Raw genomic sequence first — 23,889 nt, forward strand, 5'->3', positions numbered from 1 at the left:
CTGGGCTTAGCATTACAGGCTACCTTTTAAAGATAAATAAATCGATGCTTAAAGTGGCAGTAAATTCCTAGAGAGCACTGCTTTGAACTTGACAGAAGCTTAATGACAGCAAATCACCCACTTGGGGCAAAGATGATATCTGATATTCTGGAAGAATTTCATCTGTAGACTACCCAGTCTACAGTAAAGTCTTCCTGGAGAAAGGAGATCACAAAGTTGACAGGTTCCATTCTCACAGATGAAAACAAAGGGCAAAATCCTCATGCAACTTTAACTTAACATATGAAAGGAAGCAGGTGATTAAAAGCATGGCGTTTGGAGCTAAAATTTGGGATTGAAATTCCAGCTCTGCCATTTATTAGCTGTGTCACCCAGGTCACAGGTTATATTATGTAACTTGTCTGAGTGTCAGTTCCTTCACTGGTAAAATGGAAATGATAAAATCTACCTCATAGTGTGATATAGCTGGATAATACCTGCTCACAAAGAATCAATATTTGATTTTCAGTTATTTTGTGAACTGGAGGTCAAACATAACCATTATTAAAAACTGAATCATATAAACTTAATATAAAATAAATTGTATTAAAGAAAAAGTGAATAAATACTTAAAACTCATCACTTTTTCCTAGTACAAAAAGCCTAAGGGCACCATGAATAAACCTGCAGTCTGACAAAATCTGACTTCCTTTCATCTGACAATGAAAGAGATCACACACCAGAGGAATCATGGGGCATCTCTCAAACAAAGGAGAAGATGGAGTTACAGAATTTTGGAGATAGATTTATGGAGCTTAAGTGACATTTAAATGAAAGAGTGTTTTGATAGTCTCAAAGCAAAGCAGAGTTGCATGTAAAGGGACCGACATCATGTATGCACAGCAAAGTGGACTCAGGGTCTTGTTTCCTTAGAAATATAATGTTAAGATAGATGTGGGATGTTATGCTAGAAACACTTCATCTGAACCTCTTTACCTGAGCTGGAAAATCAAGGCTGCTTCTCTGGGTCAAAGTGATTTAGGTGTCATAGACAAGAGTAGGATACTTCATTATTAATGATATAATTACAAACAACCAAGTTTCTAAAGTCTTTTAGGGAACAGGGTTCTATAGTGAGTAAGACAGCAGTAGACACTGGAAGAAGGGGGATGATATGTCATTTTACAGTTGCAGATGTTGGTGGGAAAAGCATTGATTTCTCTTAACATTGCAGCTGGCTTTATCTCTGTCTTTTATTCCAGCATTATGAATAGCAGGAAGGATTTTTATAGTCCAAGTTAATTTTTATTTTCTACACTTCTTAATTATTTTACTATTATCTATGCACTTAAGGTCTTCTATCCATATGATGGAAATACTATACGATGGTGTACTACTGCACATGTCTTCCCAAATCTGAATTCAATGACATCATGCTGCTAGCTTGAAACTGACCATAGTGGAATGTTTGTATCAGAGAAACCAGAAACATTACACATCAGGGGTCTTTTTCTCTCCCAGACAGCTGGTTGTTAAGAACAGCACCTCACCGTTCATACGGTTATGTGAGGATTGCAAAAGTTAATACATGCCAAGTGCTTACAACTGTGCCTGAACCCATAGTAAACACTCAAAAGAAGTTAGTTGTTGTTGTTGTTATCACAACAGCATGGTATTGTTTGTAGTATGAGGAGATGAATAAGAAGGAAGAATGGTAGTAGTAGTAGTAGTAGTAACTAAGAGACACACCTATAAGGATGTGTTAACATTGTATTCTAGGCAGAATTCTAAGATGGCCCCCAAGATCCTTGCTCCTTTAGGTAAGGTCCTGAATAATCACTGGGATTATGATAGATCATGCTCCTATGATTAGGTTGTATTATATGGCACAACTGATTTTCTTTGAAAATTGTTTTATTTTTTTATTGTGGTAAAATATACATAACACAATTTATCATTTTAAGCATATTAATTGAACAATTCAGGGACATTAAGTACACTCCCATTATTGTGCAACCATCATCAATATCAATCTCCAGAATTTTTCATCATCCCAAACAGTGAATGCCTTCCTTGTAACTTTTTGTTTTTAATTTGGTTGCATCAGGTTTTTTTGTTTGTTTGTTTGTTTTAACATCATTATTAGAGTATAATTGCTTTACAATAGTGTGTCAGTTTCTGCTTTCTAACAAAGTGAATCAGTTATACATATACATATGTCCCCATATCTCTTCCTTCTTGCATCTCCCTCCCTCCCACACTCCCTATTCCACCCCTCTAGGTGGTCACACAGCACTGAGCTGAACTCCCTGTGCTAGGCGGCTGCTTCCCACTAGCTATTTTATGTTTGGTAGTGTATTTATGTCCATGCCACTCCCTCACTTTGTCACAGCTTACACTTCACCCTCCCCGTGTCCTCAAGTCCATTCTCTAGTAGGTCTGCAACTTTATTCCTATCTTGCCCCTAGGTTTTCTGACGATTTTCTTTCTTTCTTTTTTTTTTTTTTAGATTCCATATATATGTGTTAGCATACGGTATTTGTTTTTCTCTTTCTGACTTACTTCACTCTGTATGACAGTCTCTAGGTCCATACACCTCACTACAAATAACTCAGTTTCATTCCTTTTTATAGCTGAGTAATATTCCATTGTATATATGTGCCACATATTCTTTATCCATTCATCTGTTGATGGACACTTAGGTTGCTTCCATGTCCTGGCTATTGTAAATAGAGCTACCATGAACATTTTGGTGCATGACTCTTTTTGAATTCTGGTTTTCTTAGGGTATATGCTGAGTAGAGGGATTGCTGGGTCGTATGGTAGTTCTATTTTTAGTTATTGAAGGAGCCTCCATATTGTTCTCCATAGTGGCTGTATCAATTTACATTCCCACCAACAGCACAAGAGGGTTCCCTTTTCTCCACAACTTCTCTAGCATTTATATATCACTGATGAACAAAGATGCAAAAATCCTCAACAAAATACTAGCAAACAGAATCCAACAGTACATTAAAAGGATCATACAATATCATCAAGTGGGGTTTATCCCAGGAATGCAAGGATTCTTCAATATACACAAATCAATCAATGTGATACACCATATTAACAAATTGAAGGAGAAAAACCATATGATCAGCTCAATAGATGCAGAGAAAGCCCTTGACAAAATTCAACACCAGTTTATGATAAAAACCCTGCAGAAAGCAGGCATAGAGGGAACGTTCCTCAACATAATAAAGACTATATATGAGAAACCTGCAGTCAACATGGTCCTCAATGGTGAAAAACTGAATGCATTTCCATTAAGATCAGGAGCAAGACAAGTTTGCCCACTCTCACCACTCTTATTCAACATAGTTTTTGAAGTTTTAGCCACAGAAATCAGAGAAGAAAATGAAATAAAAGGAATACAAATTGGAAAAGAAGAAGTAAAGCTGTCACTGTTTGCAGATGTCATGATACTATACATAGAGAATCCTAAAGATGCTACCAGAAAACTACTAGAGCTAATCAATGAATTTGGTAAAGTAGCAGGATACAAAATTAATGCACAGAAATCTCTGGCATTCCTATACACTAATTATGAAAAATGTGAAAGTGAAGTTAAGAAAACACTCTCATTTACCACTCAACAAAAAGAATAAAATATCTCAGAGTAAACCTACTTAAGGTGACAAAGACCTGTACGCAGAAAACTATAAGACACTGATGAAATAAATTAAAGATGATACAAGTAAATGGAGAGATATACCATTTTCTTGGATTGGAAGAATCAACATTGTGAAAATGACTCTACTACCCAAAGCAATCTACAGATACAATGCAATTCCTATCACACTACCACTGGCATTTTTCACAGAACTAGGCAAACAAATTTCAAAGTTTGTATGGAAACACAAAAGACCCCGAATAGCCAAAGCAATGTTGAGAAAGAAATGCAGAGCTGGAGGAATCAGGCTCCCTGACTTCAGAATATACTACAAAGCTACAGTAAGCAATACAGTATGGTACTGGCACAAAAACAGAAATATAGATCAATGCAACAGGATAGAAATCCCAGATATACACCCACACACATATGGTCAACTTATCTTTGATAAAGGAGGCAAGAATATACAGTGGAGAATAGACAGCCTCTTCAGTAAGTGGTGCTGGGAAAACTGGAGAGCTACATATAAAAGAATGAAATTAGAACACTCCCTAACACCATACACAAAAATAACCACAAAATTGATTAAATACCTAAATTAAGGTCAGGCACCATTACACTCTTAGAGAAAAACGTAGGCAGAACACTCTATGACATAAATCACAGCAAGATCCTTTTTGACCCACCTCCTAGAGAAATGGAAATAAAAATAAACAAATGGGACCTAGTGAAACTTAAAAGCTTTTGCATAGCAAAGGAAACCATAAACAAGATGAAAATACAATACTCAGAATGGGAGAAAATATTTGCAAATGAAGCAACTGTCAAAGGATTAATCTCAACCTAAGGACAAACCATCACAAACAGCCAAGTAATGCAACTGCTTAAACTATAGCCAAGTAAATAATGGGTTTTCTTCTTTGAGTCTGCCTGCCTCTTCTCTATAAAGTCTTTCCTTTAGCTCCTGTTCGTGGAACACTCCTAACCATTTTCAGTTTGGCACTGTCTGATTCCAATTGATTTTTGTTCAAATAAACTCAAAGTTTGTAATATGAAAAAAAATGGATTAATCTCCAAAACATACAAGCAACTCATGCAGCTCAATATCAAAGAAACAAACAACCCAATCCAAAAATGGGCAGAAGGCACAATTGATTTTAAGGTAGGAAGATTATCTGGATGGACCTGATCTATTCATATCATCACTTTAATTCTGAGTCTATATGTCGTAGATAGAGCAATTGAAAACTTTGAAGGATGAGAAGGATTTGATGTATGTTTGCTGGCTTGAACATTGAAGGGGGTATGTGTCAATGAATGTGGGTGGCCTCTAGGAACTAAAAGCAGTGTCTGGCTAATAGCCAGCAAAGGAATAGGAACCTCAGTTCTACAACTGCAAGGAAATGAACTCTGTCAACAATGAGAATGAGCTTGGAAGTGGATTTCCCCTAAGTCTCCCATATAAAAACTCAGTCTGAAAAACACCTTGATCTCATCCTGTGAACAAAACTCAGTCAGGTCCATCCAGTCTTCTACCTTAAAGAACTATGAAGTGATAAATGGATTTTATTTTAAGATACTAAATTTATGATGACTTGTTACACAAAAATAATTTAAAAAACTAAATAGTCTTCCTCATAATTATTTTTTTTTGTTATTTCATCATTTTCCCCAGTGCCAGCTGTAGTAAATTCCTTAAAGTAAAATGTCTATGTACTGTTCCATGAGAGCAGCATAAAGGGGCCAGAGGAGCAAAATGCACCATAAAAATATGAGAATCCTCCCTGCTCCCCTTTTCCCACTCTCAACATTTCTAAATTTATAGCACAGGCAAAGAATAGAGGAGGGGAGGAAGCTTATATCTTCTCATCATATAGATGAGTGAATTCCCTCCTTCAAGAACGTGGTTCCCTGAACTGGTGTGAACTGTGCTCTGGGGTGAAACTCAGTTTCTCCAAGATGGTACCACAACCTCTAACTCTTCAAACTCCACTGACTCAGACATGAATTCTACTTCAGAGCTAAGCTTGAGAAAATAAGAGAAGGACACCACTGGGTAGAGTGGTAAGTATTAGCCCCTAAAGGAACAGAAAGTAGACCCCATGTAGCATCCTAAAGCCTCATACAAGAAAGGAAAAAGGATAGGAAGGGGAACAGTGCCTTTTAATCTAAGTTTGAGTCCTGAGGCTGTGCAATAGAGAAACTGTGTGGGGTTCCCCAACAGATATACAGTAAATCACCTCAACTTCACTTATTGTAAGTATTAAATAAGATAATTTACATTTAAGTGATCAGCATGCAGTAGTTGCTGGTTTTCCCATACACTCACTTTTTACCAAATACTACTACTACAAGACCAGATCAAGATGGCAGAGGAGTAGGATGTGGAGTTCACCTTCTCCCCACAGATACATCAAAAATTCATCTACATGTGGAACGACTCTCACAGAACATCTACTGAACCCTGACAGAAGACTCCAGGGCAAGAAAATCTCCACATAACTGGTTAAGGCAAAAGAAAAAAAAAGAGAAAAAGGAATCAGGACAGGATGTGCACTTCTGGGAGGGAGCTGTGAAAGAAGAAAGGTTTCCAGACACTAGGAAGTCCCCTTACTAACGGGGATAGAGAGAGCTTCAGAGCCTTAGAGGAGAGTGCAGCAACAGGTGTGCAGAGGGCAAAGCAGAGAGAGATCTGCACTGAGGACCAGTGCTGACGGCACTCCTCAGCCTGAGATGTTTGTCCACTCACTCGCTGGAGCGGGTGGGGCTGGGTACTGAGGCTTGAGCTCCTGAGTGGGCTAGGGTGTAGTGTGCCACAACTGAGGGAGTCCAGGAAGAAGCCTGGGCCTTCCAGAGAAGTAAGGTACAATTTTAGGGGGCATGCAAGGAGAGGATCAGGCCTAACATAGGAACTTCTTTCTCTGCATGCTCACAGGTGGCAGGGCAACACCTACATGAGCTCCAGGGGCAGGTGAAAGCTGTGGGCTGCCATCTCAGACTCCAGAGGCTGATGCAAATGGCTGCTGCTGCCGCCGCCCCTGTGAATGTGGGTGAAGGTCACTACCCCAACCTTCCAGGGAGCCGGCACAGCCCACCAAAGACATGTGTCCCATGATCCAGGCCCAATTTCTGTGGGAGTGCACAACGACCACTTCTGCTGTAAGCACCCCACAACATGGTGCCAACCACTGCCCCCACCTCCCTGGGGGGTGCACAACCTGCTATCACTTCCTAGGGTCCTACAATTTGGGGCCAACTTCCCCAGGGATGCACCACCTTCACTGCTGCAGCTGCATAAGGACACACTACTGGAGCCAACTGCTGCACTCACCTTCCTGGGAGCATGTACCTGTGCACCTGCACACCCCCTATCAAGGGGATAAGAGTGAACACACACTGAGGAAAATGACAGCAAGCATCCAAACCAAAAACAGCCCTCACATCAAAAAAATATTAAACCCACATAAGCTACACAGGGATGCTCCCTCTTATAAGTAGCCCTCCAAGACTACAGTAGATAATTGTTTCTCCTAAACTCACAGAGTAAGAAAAATATAAGCAAAATGAAGAAGCAGAGGAACCACTCTCATTTAAAAGACCAAGAAAATTCCCCTGAAGGAGCAAATAATGAAACAGACATCTTCAGTCTAATAGACAGTGAGTTCAAAAAGGAGGTAATGAAAATACTGAAGGAATTAAGAAAGGCTATCAAAAGAAATACATATTACTGAAAAATGGAACTAGAAACTATAAGGAGGAGCCAATTAGAAAAATTCATTTTCTGAGACGAAAGCTGCACTTAAGGCAATGAATAGCAGAATGAATAATGCAGAAGAAAAAATAAGTTACATGGAAGATAGACTAATGAAAATTACCCAATCAAAACAGCAGACAGAAAGCCAAATGAAAAAAAAAATGAAAGCAATATAAGAGACTGATGGGATAATATAAAGTGGGCCAATCTATGCATAATATGGATTCTAGAAGGAGAAGAAAGAGAAAAGGGAATTGAAAATGTATTTGAAGGAATTATGGCTGAAAATTTCCTAAATCTAAAGAAAGAAACAGATATCCTGATACAGGAAGCACAGAGGGTCCCAAACAAGATGAACCCAAATGGACCTACACCAAGACATATTATAAAAAAATGGAAAAAGTTAAAGAGAAGATTCAAAAAGTAGCAAGAGAAAAAGAAAGAGTTCTTTACAAGGGAACCCCCATAAGGTTATCAGCTAATTTCTCTACAGAAAACTGCAGGCCAGAAGTGAGTGGCAAAATATATTCAAAATCTTGAAAGAAAAATCTGCAACCTAGGATACTCTACCCAACAAGATTATCACTAAGAATAGGAGGAGAAATAACTTCTCAGACAAGCCAAAACTAAAGAAGAAATAGCAATACTAACCCTATCCTAAAAGAAATATTTAAAGTTCATCTCCAAGTAGAAAAGAATCAAGAAGAAATAGGAAGGAGGAAATCACAATTGGAAAATAAATCACTTAAGTTATCCAGTATACAGATCAAAAAGAAAAAAAAAACCTATTTGTGAAAGCAATGAAAAACACAAGGAACAGCCAAGGGATAAACATGAATATATAAAAAGTGACACCGCAATCATAAAATGTGAGGAAGGAGAGTAAGAAAATGCAGATTTTTTTTCTTTTTTTTAGAATGTGTTTGAGCCTTTATGACTATCAGTCTAAAGCAAGCAGATATAGAAAGGGGTTAACATACTTGAAAAACAGGGCAACCACAAATCAAAAACATACAATAGATTCACAAAAATCTAAAAGAAGAGAAAACAAGCATAAAATAAAAAGAAATCATCAAACCAGAAAAAGAAAGGAGCAAAGAAGAAACAAGGAATCAACTGGAAAACAATGTTCAAAACAGCAATAAATATATATGTATCAATAATTACCTTAAGTGTCAACAGACTGAATGCTCCAATCAAAAGACATAGAGTGGCAGACTGGATAAAAAAACAGAAGCCTACAATAGTCTTCCTACAAGAGACCCACATTAGGGCAAAGGACACGTATAGATTGAAAGAGAGGGAATGGGAAAAGAAATTTCATGCAAACAGAAATGACAAGAAAGCACGAATTGCAATACTCATTCAGACAAAACAGACGTTAGAACAAAGGCTATAAAGAAAGATAAAGAAGGACACTAATCTCAGCCATAAAAAGAATGAAATTATGCTATTTGCAGAGACGTGAATAGACCTAGAGACTGTCATACAGAGTGAAGTAAGTCAGAAAGAGAAAAACAAATATTGTACATTAATTCATACATGTGGAAACTAGAAAAATAGTACAGATGAACCTATTTGCAAAGCAGAGACACAGACATAGAGAAAAAATGTATGGACACCAAGGGGGTAAAGGGGGGTGGGATAAATTGGGGGATTGGGATAGACATGTGTACATTATTATGTATAAAATAGATAACTAATGAGAACCTACTGTATAGCACAGGGGGAAAAAAAGAAGGTACAATCTGTTTGTAGGAGATACATCAAGTTAACCTTAAAAATGCATTCCAATATACAGTAGACGCAGACAAATACCATTTGATTCCACTTATATGGGGTACCTAGAATAGTCAACTTCATAGTCAGAAAGTACATTGGTAGATACCAGGGGCCAAGGGGTGTGTGGAGGGGAAATCAGGAGTTAGTGTTTAATGGGGACAAAGTTTCAGTTTAGGAAGGTGAAAAATTTGGGGATGATGGTGAGAGTTGCACAACAATGTGAATATACTTAGTGCCACTGAACTGTACAGTTAAATATGATTAAAATAGTATGTTTTATATTATGTGACTTTTACCACAATAAAAAAAATTAAAAAGAGGACAGTATATAATGATAAAAGAATCAATACAAGGAGAGGATTTTACACTCATCAATATATATGCACCTAATATAGGAGCACACAAATACATAAAACAAATACTAACAGACATAAAGTGAGAAATTGATGGAATACAATAATAGTAGGAGATTTTCACACCACAATCACATCAATGGACAGATCTTTCAGACCAAGAATCAATAAAGCAACAGAGGTCTTAAATGATGCAATAGAACAGTGAGACTTAATTGATATTTTCAGGACATTAAATCCAAAAAAAGCAGGATATACATTCTTTTCAAGTGCACACAGAACATTCTCTAGGATTGACCACATCCTAGGGCATGAAACTAACCTCAACAAATTTAAGAGTATAGAAGTTATTTCAAGCATATTCTCTGACCACAATGGCATGAAACTAGAAATCAACAACAGGAAAGGAAATGGAAAAAAAAATACCTGGGTACTAAATAACTTGCTACTAAAAAAGCAATGGGTCAATGAGGAAGTAAAAAAGGAAATTAAAAAATACATTGAGACAAATGACAAAGAAAACACAATACAAAATCTATGGAATGCAGCCAAAGTAATTCTTAGAGGGAAGTTCATAGCAATACAGACCTTCATCACAAAACAAGAAAAATCTCAAGCAAACAACCTAACCTATCACCTAAAAGAATTTAAAAAGAAGAACAAACAAAACCTAAAGTCAGCTGAAGGAAGGAAATACTAAAGATCAGGGAGGAAATAAATAAAACTAAGATTAAAAAATAATAATAACCAAATTAACAAAACCAAGGGCTGGTTCTTTGAAAAGGTAAGCAAAATTGACAAACCTTTGCCCAGGCTCACCAAGAAGAACAGAGAGAGAACCTAAATAAATAAAATAAGAAATGAAAAAGGAGAAATCTCAACTGATACCACAGAAATACAACAACAACAAAAAAAGAAAATAAGAGAATACTATAAACAATTATATGCCAACAAATTTGACAACCTAGAAGAAATGGACAACTTTCTAGAAACATACATACCACCAAAATTGAATCAAGAAGAAACGGATAATTTGAACAGATCGATCACAAGAAGTGAAATAGAATCTGTAATAAAACAAAAAAAACAAAAAACTTCCTACAAACAAAAGTCCAGGACCAGATGGCTTCAAAGCTAAATTCTACCAAACATACAAAGAAGAAGGTATACTGAATCTTCTCAAACTCTTCCCAAAGATTGAAGAGAAGGGAACACTACCAAAGGCATTCTATGAAGCCACCATCACCTGGATACCAAAACCAGACAAATACACCACCAAACAAGAAAAGTACAGGCCAATACCTTTGATGAATATAGATGCAAAAAATTCTCAATAAAATATCTGCAAATGGAATCCAACAATGCATAAAACAGATCATACACCACGACCAAGTGGGATTCATCCCAGGTTCACAAGGATGGTTCAACATATGCAAATCAATTAATATAATAAACCACATTAACAAAAGTCAAAAATCACATGATCTTCTCAATAGATGCAGAAAAAGCATTTGCTAAAATTCAACATCCATTCATGATAAAAACTCTTACCAAAGTGGGAATAGAGGGAATATATTTCAAAATAATAAAAGTCATTTATGACAAACCCACAGTCGATATAATAATCAAAGGTGAAAAACAGAAAGCCTTCTCACTAGGATCTGGAACAGCACAAGAATGCCCACTTTCACCACTTCACTTCAACATAGATTGGAAGTCCTAGCCACAGCAATCAGACAAGAAAAAGAAATAAAAACTATCCACATTGGAAGGGAAGAGGTAAAATTGTCATTATATGCAGATGACATCATACTATATATAGAAAACCCTCAGGACTCCACACAAAAACTATGAGATCAAATAAATGAATTCAGCAAAGTAGCAAGATACAAGATTAACATTCAGAAATCAGTTGCATTCCTTTACACTAACAATGGGATAACAGAAAGGGAATGTAAAAAAACAATACCTTTTTTTAAATAATTTTTTTAACATATTTATTGGAGTATAATTCCTTTAGAGTGTTGTGTTAGCTTCTGTTGTATAACAAAGTGAATCAGCTATATGTATACATATATCCCCATATCCCCTCCCTCTTTCACCTCCCTCCCACACTCCCTATTGCACCCCTCTATGTGGTAACAAAGCACTGAGCTGATCTCAATGTGCTATGCAGCTGCTTCCCACTAGCTATCTGTTTTACACATGGTAGTGTGTATATGTCAATGCTACTCTCTCACTTTGTCCCAGCTTACCCTTCCCCCTCCCCATGTCCTCAATCCCATTCTCTATGTCACTGTCTTTATTCCTGTCCTGCCCCTAGGTTCATCAGAACTATTTTTTTTTAGCTTCCATATATATGTGTTAGCATACAGTATTTGTTTTTTCTTTCTGACTCATTTCGCTCTGTATGACAGACTCTAGGTCCATCGACCTCACTACAAATAACTCAATTTCATTTCTTTTTATGGCCGAGTAATGTTCCATCGTATATACGTGCCACATCTTCTTTATCCATTCATCTGTCAATGGACACTTAGGTTGCTTCCATGTCCATGCTATTGTAAATAGTGCTGCAATAAACATTGTGGTACATGACTCTTTTTGAATTATGTTTTTCTCACAGTATATGCCCAGTAGTGGTGTTACTGGGTCACCTGGTAGTGCTATTTTTGTTTTTCTAAGGAACCTCTATAAAAAAATCTACAAACATTTTTTAAGGAACCTCCATACTGTTCTCCATAGTAGCTGTATCAATTTACATTCCCACCAACAGTGCAAGAGGGTTCCCTTTTCTCCACACTCTCTCCAGCATTTATTGTTTCTAGATTGTTTGATGATGGCCATTCTGACTGGTGTGAGATGATATCTCATTGTAGTTTGGATTTGCATTTCTCTAATGATTAATGATGTTGAGCATTCTTTCATGTGTTTGTTGGCAATCTGTATCTTCTTTGGAGAAATGTCTATTGAGGTCTTATGCCCATTTTTGGATTTGTTTTTTTGTTTTTTTGTTATTGAGCTGCATGAGCTGCTTGTAAATATTGGAGATAAATCCTTTGTCAGTTGCTTCATTTGCAAATATATTCTACCATTCTGAGGGTTGTCTTTTGGTCTTCTTTATGGTTTCCTTTGCTGTGCAAAAGCTTTTAAGTTTCATTAGGTTCCATTTGTTTATTTTTGTTTTTATTTCCATTTCTCTAGGAGGTGGGTCAAAATGGATCTTGCTGTGATTTATGTCATAGAGTGTTCGGCTTATGTTTTCCTCTAAGAATTTGATAGTTTCTGGCCTTACATTTAGGTCTTTAATCCATTTTGAGTTTATTTTTGTGTATGGTGTTAGGGAGTGTTCTAATTTCATACTTTTACATATACCTGTCCAGTTTTCCCAGCACCATTTATTGAAGAGGCTGTCTTTTCTCCACTGTATATTCTTTCTTCCAACCCAGAAATCCCACTACTGAGCATATACCCTGAGAAAACCGTAATTCAAAAAGAGTCATGTACCAAAATGTTCATTGCAGCTCTATTTACAATAGCCAGGACATGGAAGCAGACTAAGTGTCCACCTACAGATGAATGGATAAAGAAGATGTGGCACATATATACAATGGAATATTACTCAGCCATAAAAAGAAACAAAATTGAGAAATTTCTAGTGAGGTGGATGGACCTAGAGTTTGTCATACAGAGTGAGTAAGTCAGAAAGAGAAAAACAAATATCATATGCTAGCACATATATATGGAATCTAAGGGAAAAAAAAGGTTATGAAGAATGTAGGGGTAAGATGGGAATAAAGACACAGACCTACTAGAGAATGGACTTGATGATATGGGGAAGGGGAATGGGAAGCTGTGACAAAGTGAGAATGTGGCATGGACATATATACACTACCAAATGTAAAATAGCTAGTTGGAAGCAGCCACATAGCACAGGGAGATCTGCTTGGTGGTTTGTGACCACCCAGAGGGGTGGGATAGGGAGGGTGGGAGGGAGGGAGATGCAAGAGGGAAGAGATATGGGAACATATGTATATGTATAACTGATTCACTTTGTTATAAAGCAGAAATTAACACACCATTGTAAAGCAATTATACTCCAATAAAGATGTTAAAAAAAGACATGGCACATATATACAATGGAATATTACTCAGCCATAAAAAGAAATGAAATTGAGTTATTTGTAGTGAGGTGGGTTGACCTTGAGTCTGTCATACAGAGTAAAGTAATTCAGAAAGAGAAAAACAAATACCGTATGCTAACACATATATATGGAATCTAAAAAATATAAAATGGTTCTGAAGAATCTAGGGGCAGGACAGGAATAAAGACACAGATAGAGAGAATGGACTTGAGGACACAGGGAGGGCAAAGGGTAAGCTGAGACGAAGTGAGAGAGTGGCATGGACGCATATACACTACCAAGTATAATATAGATAGCTAGTTGGAAGCAGCCGCATAGCATAGGGAGATCAGCTCAGCTCAGTGCTTTGTGACCACCTAGAAGGGTGGGATAGGGATGGTGGGAGGGAGACGCAAGAGGGAGGGGATATGGGGATATATATATACGTATAGCTGATTCACTTTGTTATACAGCAGAAACTAACACAAAAAAGTAAGGCAATTATACTCCAGTAAAGAAGTTTTAAAAAAAATATACAAACAATAAATGCTGGAGAGGGTGTGGAGAAAAGGGAATCCTCTTGCACCATTGGTGGGAATGTAAATTAGCAATACCTTTTAAAATTGCACCCCCAAAATTAAAATGCGTAGGAATAAAACTGACCAAGGAGGTGAAAGCCTTATAAACTAAGAACTATAAAACATTAATAAAGGAAATAAAACAGAATTCAAGGAAATGGAAAGGTATCCCATGTTCTTGTATTGGAAGAATTAATATTGTTAAAATGGCTATAATTCCCAAAGAAATCTACAAATTTAATGTGATTCCTATCAAATTACCCATGAAATTTTTCACAGAAGTAGAACAAATAATCCAAAAATTTATATGGAACCATAAAAGACCCAGAATTGCTAGAGCAATACTGAGGGAAAAAAGAAAAAAAGCAGTAGGCATAACTCACCCAGACTTCAGACAATAGTGCAGAGCTACAGTAATCAACAGTGTGATATTTGTACAAAAACAGACATATAGATAAATGGAACACAATAGAGAGCCCAAAAATAAACCCACACACCTATGGTCAATTAATCTTTGACAAAGGAAGCAAGAATATAAAATGGGAAAAAGATAATCTCTTCAGCAAGTCGTGCTGGGAAAGTTTGACAGCTATATGTAAATCAATGAAGTTAGAACAGAGCCTCACACCATGCATAAAAATAAACTCAAATTGCTTAAAGACTTAAACATAAGCCAAGACACCATAAAACTCCTAGAAGAAAACATAGGCAAAATATTCTCTGACATAGATAGTACCAATGTTTTCTTAGGTCAGTCTCCCAAGGGAATAAAAAGAAAACAAAAGTCAACAAAGGGGACCTGCTCAAATTTACCAGCTTCTGCACAGCGAAGGAAACAATTTTAAAAAATTAAGACAACCTATCGAATGGGAGAAAATATTTGCAAATATGGTGACACACAAGGGCTTAATCTCCAAAATATACAAATAACTCATACAACTCAACAACAAAAAAACAAATAACCCAATCGAAAAATAGGCAGAAGACCTTAATACATGTCTCCAAAGAAAACATACAGATGGCCAGTAGGCACATGAAAAGATGCTCAACATCACTAATTATTAGAGAAATGTAAATCAAATCTACAATGAGGTACCACCTCACACGGGTCAGAATGGCCATTATTAAAAAGTCTACAAATAGAAAATGCTGAAGAGGATATGAAGGAAAGGGAACTCTCCTACACTGTTGGTGGGAATGTAAGTTGGTACAGCCACTATGGAAAACAGTATAGAGTTTCCTCAGAAAACTAAAAATGGAATTACTATATGTTCCAGCAATCCCATTCCTGGGAATATACATAGAAAAAAACTATAATTCAAAAAGATATATGCAATCCTATTTTTATAGCAGCACTGTTCACAATAGCCAAAACATTGAAATAACCTTAATGTCCATTGACAGATGAATGGATAAAGAAGATGTGGTACATATATATGATGGAATACTACTCAGCCATAATAAAGAATGAAATAATGCCATTTACAGCAACATGTATGCAAAAGTCAGAAAGAGGACAAATATCATATGATACCACTTATATATGGTATCTAAAATATGACACAAATGAACCTATCTACAAAACAGAAACAGACTCATAGACATAGAGAACAAACTTGTGGTTGCCAAGGGGGAGAGGAGGTGGGGGAGGGATGGTTTGAGAATTTGGTATTGGTTGATGCAAATTTTTACATTTAGAATGGATAAACAACAAGGTCCTAATGTATAGCACAGGGAACTATATTGAATAGCCTGTGATAAACCATAACGGAAAAGAATATTAAAAAATGAATGTATACAAATACTACTACTATTACATACTACATCTTACCTACTACTACTACTATTTAAATAATTATTTGTAATTTATCAAGTACATTTATATATCACCCAAGGACACACCATGAGTTAGGATAACAGCTGTGTCTAAAGTTCATGTTTCCAAGGCTAAATATTATAACAGCGTAATAACAATACCAGTAATAACTACCATTTATTGAACACCTTATATGTGGCACCACTGTATTAATACTTTCACATTGGTTACCTCCCATCCTTTCAACAAACCTGTGGGGTAGGATTTATTGCCTTTGTTTACTAAATGAGAAATTTGGGGCTTACGAAACAAAAGTAAGAGTCAGAGCTTGAGGATGTGTCTGTTGGACTAAAGAAAAATCTATCTTCTATACTGCCACACTTACTCACTAATGCCTCAGTATTAATGAGCTTTGTTCTGCTTTTTCCTCGTAGAAGCAAGGAGGATTACTATAAATAGGACTAGAAAGAAGGAGGGTGGGGAACTGAAGGTAATGTTCCTTTTTTCTATTTTTCCTAAGCCTGATTCTACCTGTTATATATAAAGTTTGTGCAGAATATTGAAAAAGTAATCAATAATCATATATTTCTGACACAAAAATATTTATGTCCCTACAATTTTAAGTACTTAATGGTAGGTATTGATAGGTATTTTTATCTTTATTTTACCAGTGAAGAAGGAAATTTTAAGAGATTGGTAGCTTATCCCAGGTCACATAGTAACTAAGTGGCTTGGGATCAGGTATGAGTTGCTCAAAAGTTCAGATGCTTAACCTTAACTGACACTGCACTGATTCTCCTTGAATTACACACTCAGAATTCTTGGTAGCAGCACTGGTCTATGACAAAGTGGTCATCAACTTTTAAAGCAGGTGGACCTGCATTTAATATACATGTTTTACCTGCATATCAGTTTCTCATCACAAAGTATAACCTGGAACTTAGTGTTGCTCAACATTTTCAAATTCTGAATGGAAAGAGCTTATACTTACAGAGAAGTCCCTAGAAGTCCCTTTGTTTTCCTTGGATGCTTTGCAGTCCATTGTTGGCTTAAGCAAGACCACCAGAGAAACGTGAATATGGACTACAGGGTTACTTTATTTTGACCAAGTATAGCTCAATAATAATTTAGAGAGAAGATCACTTTGGCTTTATGGCATCAATTTACAGTAAGCAATATTAATAGAAATAGGCCTTAAGAAACATGTTACTGTGTTTACTATGGAGGTGCTGTTGATGATATCGCTCACAACATACTTTTCAAGACTGCTCATAAAAAGACTAGTTTTCTGATCTTCATAGCAATAATTTCCTGATCTCAGTAGCAATAACTCTGCTTCTATATTTTCCATTTAGATAATGTGAATCATGCAACTGATAAGGTTTCCTTCTTTGCATTGAAAGTTTAAAAGTTCAGAATCAAATTTGTAGCTCATGTTAAGCAAATGTGAAGAACTTTTCAAGCATGCAGTTTGCATGCTAACTGCATTCAGACATTCTTTATTCAGTCACTGCTATCTCTTCATTTCCAAAGCCATATACTCTTTCCAAGCTTCATAGAGTCAGTATGTGTAGTGGTTAAAACCATGGATTCTACAATTAGATTGTCTGAGTTTGAATCTACTTTCTGTCACTTACTATGTGACCATGAACAAAGTATTTATGTACTCTGTACCTCAGTTTCTGCATTTGTTGAGTCGACATAATAGTACTTAGCTCTTAGAGCTGTTATGAGTATTATATTGTGGTAATATATGTAAAGTGCTTAGAACAGAGCCTAAAATTCAGTACCTCCGCATTGTATAACTCCAGTGGATGCCATTTACATAGAATGCAGTGTGAATGGTAATTCCTTGATTTGGACAGTATGGTGGCTCTGCTGACACATAGTGAGTGCCATATACATGTTAGCTATTGTTATTGCTAACACATGCTCATAAAGCAGAGTTTTACTGGAAAAAATAAATGGGATTTTGCCTATTTCCCTGTCTCTGTGTTTCCACAGAAGAATGTGGGTGCATAAAAATTCAGGCTGTCAGACAAGTTTCTAAAACTTTCATGCAAGGCTGCCTTTCCACCTCTAAATAGAGCCAGGTGCAATCCCATTTTGTACTAGGTTAGTGAGGTGGGAGCAGCATGTGACATCCAAGTATTATATATAAATATGCTAGGTAGGCCATTTCATCAGACTTGTTATTCTAACTTTAAGCAGCAAATACAGCATAAGGAAAATTTTAATTTGGCCTGTACCCACAAACTTTCTTAAGAGTTTTAAGGGATTTTAATGAAAGGGTCATATTGAGTTAGACCTAATATTTTTGGTTCTTTGTTTTAAAGTCTCATTTCAAATCGAGAAGATATTTAAACGTTTAATGTCAAATAAGCATGTTCTTCTAACATGCATGTACCACCACCACCAATACTACTTTCTTTAATTTGCTTAGTCTAAAAAACTGCCTGACAATAATCATCTTGAATGACAGAAACATGAGAATGCAGAGGAAGATTTGGAGGGTTTTGGAAAACACATGAATGTCTAAATATTAAAATAAAAATATAGGGCTTCCCTGGTGGTGCAGTTGTTAAGAATCTGCCTACAAATGCAGGAGACACAGGTTCGATCTCTGGTCCGGGAAGATCCCACATGCCACGGAACAACTAAGGCCATGCACCATAACTACTAAGCCTTCAGTCTAGAGCCTGTGAACCACAACTGCTGAGCCCAATGCCACAACTACTGAAGCCCGTGCACCTAGAGCCTGTGCTCTGCAACAAGAGAAGCCACCACAATGAGAAGTCCATACACCACAACGAAGAGTAGTCCCCACTCGCTGCAACTAGAGAAAGCTCACACACAGCAGCAAACACCCAACACGGCCAAAAATAAATAAATTAAATTAATTAATTAATAAAAATATAAAATAAATATGTATATATATTAATGTTAGTGATATAATAGTTCCACTTCAGATGAAAGCAGATCTTAGAGAAGAGGGTTTTCTCTTTAGAAGACATAGACTAGATCTGCAGGCAAACACACAACCCTCATACTTTCCAAAGGATATTCCATATTTTAGCAAGCAGGCAAGGAGAGGCTATAGTAGAAGGGATCACTGTACTCCCATTCCCTTTGGATTGATTGAGTAACTTTAAAGTATTTCATAGGGAAGAGTGAATGACCACTTGGCTTTGCTCTCAGTCAAAATTAAACTTTAATTGGTTGAATGTGAGCTTCTATCTTCAAATTGTTCCTGGCTCATAAATATTAGAGCAGTGCCTCCGTCTATTATTTGCAAAATCAGGAATCAAAAATTGGCTGCCTCAGTTTTTCAGCCAAATTTCCAACCTTTTCTCCATGTCTCAAGACCCTCCTACATTGACTTTCAGTCAAAGACAACCAAGAAAGACGCTAAAATAAAGCATTTCAAAACCCAATTTACCCATAAGTCCAGGGAAACTGTTGAGCTTCTTGTTCTAAGCCTTACACTAGGAAACTCTGTGGAAAAATGATTCCAAATAGGAGTTTTGGTAATTGAATATGATTCCTGTCTTAAACCCCCATAGCAGACTATCAACAACCCATACCCTCAGGTTCAAAAAAAAATAAAGCAAATCAAGGAAGCTTATGATGTCACCTTTTACCTCTCCTGGACTATGATGCTTTCATTCCTTCTCCAAATATTTATTGAATATTTACTGTATTCAAAATACTGATCAGGCGACTGAGCTCATAATCTCTACCTCCTAAAAGTAAAAATGGAACTCATACTTAAATAATCTGGCTAAATGTTTTTTCAATTTTGCTTAAAGACATTGAAATAATCTTTGAAAAGAAGATCTCACTCAATGTTATGGGCCAAACTGTATTCCACTAAAATTTATATGTTCAAGTTCTAACCTGCAGTTCCTCATAATATAACTTTATTCAGAGATAGGTCTTTACCATGTTAAAATGAGGCCATTGCAGTTGACCCCAATCTAATATGACTTGTGTCCTTATAAAAAGGTGAAATTTGGAGACAGGATTAAATACACAGGGAGAACATTATGTGGACATATAAACATCCACCTATAAGCCAAAGAGAGAGGCATGGAACAGATTCTTCCCTCACATCCTTCAGAAGGAACCAACCCTGCTGATACCTTGTGTTCAAACTTCTAATCTCCAGAACTGTTGATACAATCAATTGTTGTTTAAGCCACCCAATTTATGGTACTTTGTTACAGAAACCCTAGTAAACTAATACAGTCAGTTTAACAATTCATAATTATATGGAAGCCTAAGTTTTCAACCTATCTAGAAGTATGTACACAACATGTGTATATGCACACACACACATAAATACACCTTGAGGTAACTCAAGGCAGAACTAATTAGTATGTTTCTAAAAATTGACACTACCATTTTATTTTTCAGCAAAAATTAACAATGAATCTAATTCTATAAAGGGATAAAAAAAATAACTATATTAAAGCAGGTCGAGAAATGGTTTGTATTATCAATGCCAAATCACTCTGGACAGTTACTTAAGTTGTATGTGAATGACAAAAAACATAGCATTATGAAGAACAAATGAAAATGGACAAATGCTACAACAGACCCAAGGTGCTGCCTGTTTTGGGAATGGCATTCTCATGGCTATGTTCTTCTCCAGCCCATGTGTAATCCATGCATGGGGGCATGAAATTTTTTAACAGCAAAATTCCAGTCAGCCAGCAAGTGTGCAATTTGAGCCCCAGCTGCTCCTTAAGGATAAGGAGAGGGGGAAGGGATACATTTGACAGCAAAACATTGACATTACTATAGATTAAATGACTTCTGAGTTATTCAGGGGAGATTCTTTGAGACAGCACTCAAGTTAGAAATTTTTTTTTCTATCAAAATTCAGGTACATTTCTAAGCAATAATGCAAATATCAGGTATATTTATAAAGCAGAAATGCAAGTAGACATATCTATAAAAGTTCATATACCCATACATATTATATGCCATTTCATTAGTATAATATCATTCTGTTAAATGTTGAAATTTTGTAGGTGTGTATGTTTGTGTGTGTGTGTGTGTGTGTGTGTGTGTAAGAGGGTCTTATATTGTCCACTGTAGAAATGCAAATACTTCAGGGAGGTCACACTTTACGTTCCTAATCAGCAACCACCGAAATTGTTAGTAAACCTTTAAGCTGAATAGACTTGGGAAGGAGAAGTTTGGAGTGGGTTGAAGGCAATTTAGGGTGTAGGACAAAGTTTGATGACAAACTATTTATCTAAGAACATTCCTGAAAGGGAGAATACAGGTCAAAGGATATTGAGCAAGTTGGTGAATTCCAGACAATCTATCACTCAATAGTCAGAACACACATTGACTTCTCTTGCTTCTCTCTAGGTACACTCCTGCAGAAAGCACCAGAAAGAACATTGTTGGAGTTGATTTGTCTGGCTTCTTGGTGCTGGGTAGGGAGGACAGCAAATAATTGAAGTAGTTTAAAGTTGTTTAGAGTTTTCTGGACTTAATCTTAAGCTTCACATTGCAATGTTGCCCTCTGATAAGTTTCCTTGCAAATATGCTCTAGCCAAGACCAGAAAGTTCATTTGACAATTGTCGATGTGTCTGTTTGTATATGGAATTTTCTGTACTTTACCTGGTTGAATTAACAACTTAATCTTTTCATCTTCTAGTAATATTAATAATTGCCATATATTGAGTAACAGGTAATATTATAAGCACTTCATATTTAATCTTCAAAACAGCTCTACAAGGTAGATGTTATTGTTTTCATTTTACAAAGACACTGTGGGTATAAGGGTAAAGTTATATGTAGCTTGGATTCAAACCCAACCACTTTGGATTCAAAGCTGGGCTATTTCATTTCCAATATATTATAAGTGATTGGATTTGAATTTGTGACCTATTTTTTAAAATGTTCCGTGTTTATTTTTTAACAATTTATATATAATCCCTTGCAGTATTCTGTGTTTCAGCAGACTTCACTGACAAATGGTTTTCCTTTAAGTTCTTAAATGGAGTACGTATTGTCAGCATAAATTTGGGGACATTATCCATTTTAAAAACTCAGGAGTCTTGTTTCCCGGATCGTTCCCAGCACTAGGCTCTGGTTGTTCAGCAACCCTCACCCACACCTAGCGGATCACTGCTCATCCTTAATCTCTCTTAGGCTCAGAGAGACTCTACAGTGCGTGCCCTGAGTTGGTGCAGACCCGACCCTAGTCTCTCCACAGCTCTGTAGAGGCAACCACCACAGCATCTCCAGATGCCGCGGATGGTGTCAGCGCAGAGCTGGGCAGACGCCGCAGGTCACTGGGCCACTGCTGCTAATGGTGCCCACCTGGTGGCACTGAGATCAGATTCAAACTGCCCAACTATGCCTAGCAGTGCTTCTACTAGGACATTACGCCTGTCACCAAGTACACCCTCGAGTTCCAGGCGACTACTGACAGTCACTATGATGTAGATTGTCGATCTGACCGCCCTGATGGCAATATGTTATACAAAAAGATGAAGAAACAGCCTTCAAAACTGGGACATACAAATTTTGTGTCAGCAATGAATATTCTGCTTTCACACATAAAATACATAAAATCGTATATTTTAATTTTGAAGTTGGAGAAGGCCCACCTTTGTTTCCTAGTGAGAACTGAGTCAGGGCTCTTACCCAGATGGAATCTGCCTGTGTTTCAATTCATGTAACTCTGAAGTCTGTCATCAACTTTCAGACTCATTTCCGTTTGAGAGAAGCTCAAGGCCTAAGCCAGCCAAGGATCTAAATATAAGAGTGGCTTGGTCAGTAGAAGCCCGCATTCTTCTGGTGGTTAGCATAGGGCTGGTATTTCTTCTGAAAAGTCTTTTTCAGTTAAAATAACCACCATAACTAATGTTGGATCATAACTACGTTTTGAGAATTCATGCACCCTAATCACTATACTATTGCTGTCCTCTAATTTTAGGTACAGAAGAACTTAATACTGGCAACATTTTTAAAACCTTATTCATACACTTGTTGGGGGGTGATGTGCAGTGCATAGCCTCAAACTTTGGAAAGGACACCTTTTTTTATTTGTACAGGTAGAAAAACTTTGGAACTTATTGTGATCTATTCAAAATTCAACACCAATGATGTTGGTGTTGTTTATATCTACTCTTCTGTACACTAAACTTTGTTATTTTGATTCCTTTTAGCCATTTAAAAGTATTTTTCTTTTAGGTTGTGGATATTTTTAAAACCTTACATTTAATGTCCACGTGTGTTGTGAAGGAAGATAATTGCCTTTTAACTGTTTATAGCAAATAAAATTTTGTTTTTAAGAAAATCAAAAGTGATTAATTGTAGCCCAAGCCCTATTCTGCACTGTTTAATTTTATGGGAAAAAATAGAACATAGAAATGTCATTTAATATTGATATAATTTTAAACTGATACATCATGGTTTAATTTATTTCTCACTAGCTTAGAAAATGTCACATTTTTCTTTTGGGGGCTTTATTCTATGGTTTATAACCAGATATGTTTTTTATTCACAAAGACAATCTTATCAAACAAAAAATAGTATGTTTCAATAACAAATTAGCATTTACACAAGCCTTAATATCAGACTGTTATAACAGGTAGAATATTTACAGGAAAAAAGTTAAGGCACTTCTATTAGGGGGCAAATAAATGAGAAAAAATTTAGTGAGTTACCTGCACACATTACATGGTCAGTGTTTTTTCCAAAGAAAGCAGGTGATCTGTTTTATTTTAGCATTTTAATTGGCTGGTTCTTGCTCTTATACGAATTTCACTTCTTTGTCATTCCCAGTTAAAATTGACAGTTGTAATGTAATATTAGTATCATAA

The 23,889-nt window shown here is 36.5% G+C and overlaps 1 pseudogene across 1 annotated transcript in view; it reads left to right on the plus strand.

Moving 5' to 3' along the window:
• LOC309817553 (transmembrane emp24 domain-containing protein 7-like) overlaps window positions 1-22,941 on the plus strand; it is a 108,755-nt pseudogene extending 85,814 nt beyond the window's left edge. Inside the window, exon 2 of the transcript in view lies at window positions 22,429-22,941. The product of the transcript in view is annotated as a transmembrane emp24 domain-containing protein 7-like (transcript). The remainder of the gene's footprint in view (window positions 1-22,428) is intronic.
• The last annotated feature ends 948 nt before the right edge of the window (window positions 22,942-23,889 follow it).

Source organism: Grampus griseus (genome assembly GCF_964374135.1).
Source record: "Grampus griseus genome assembly, chromosome: X".
NCBI classification, from domain to species: Eukaryota; Metazoa; Chordata; class Mammalia; order Artiodactyla; family Delphinidae; genus Grampus; species Grampus griseus.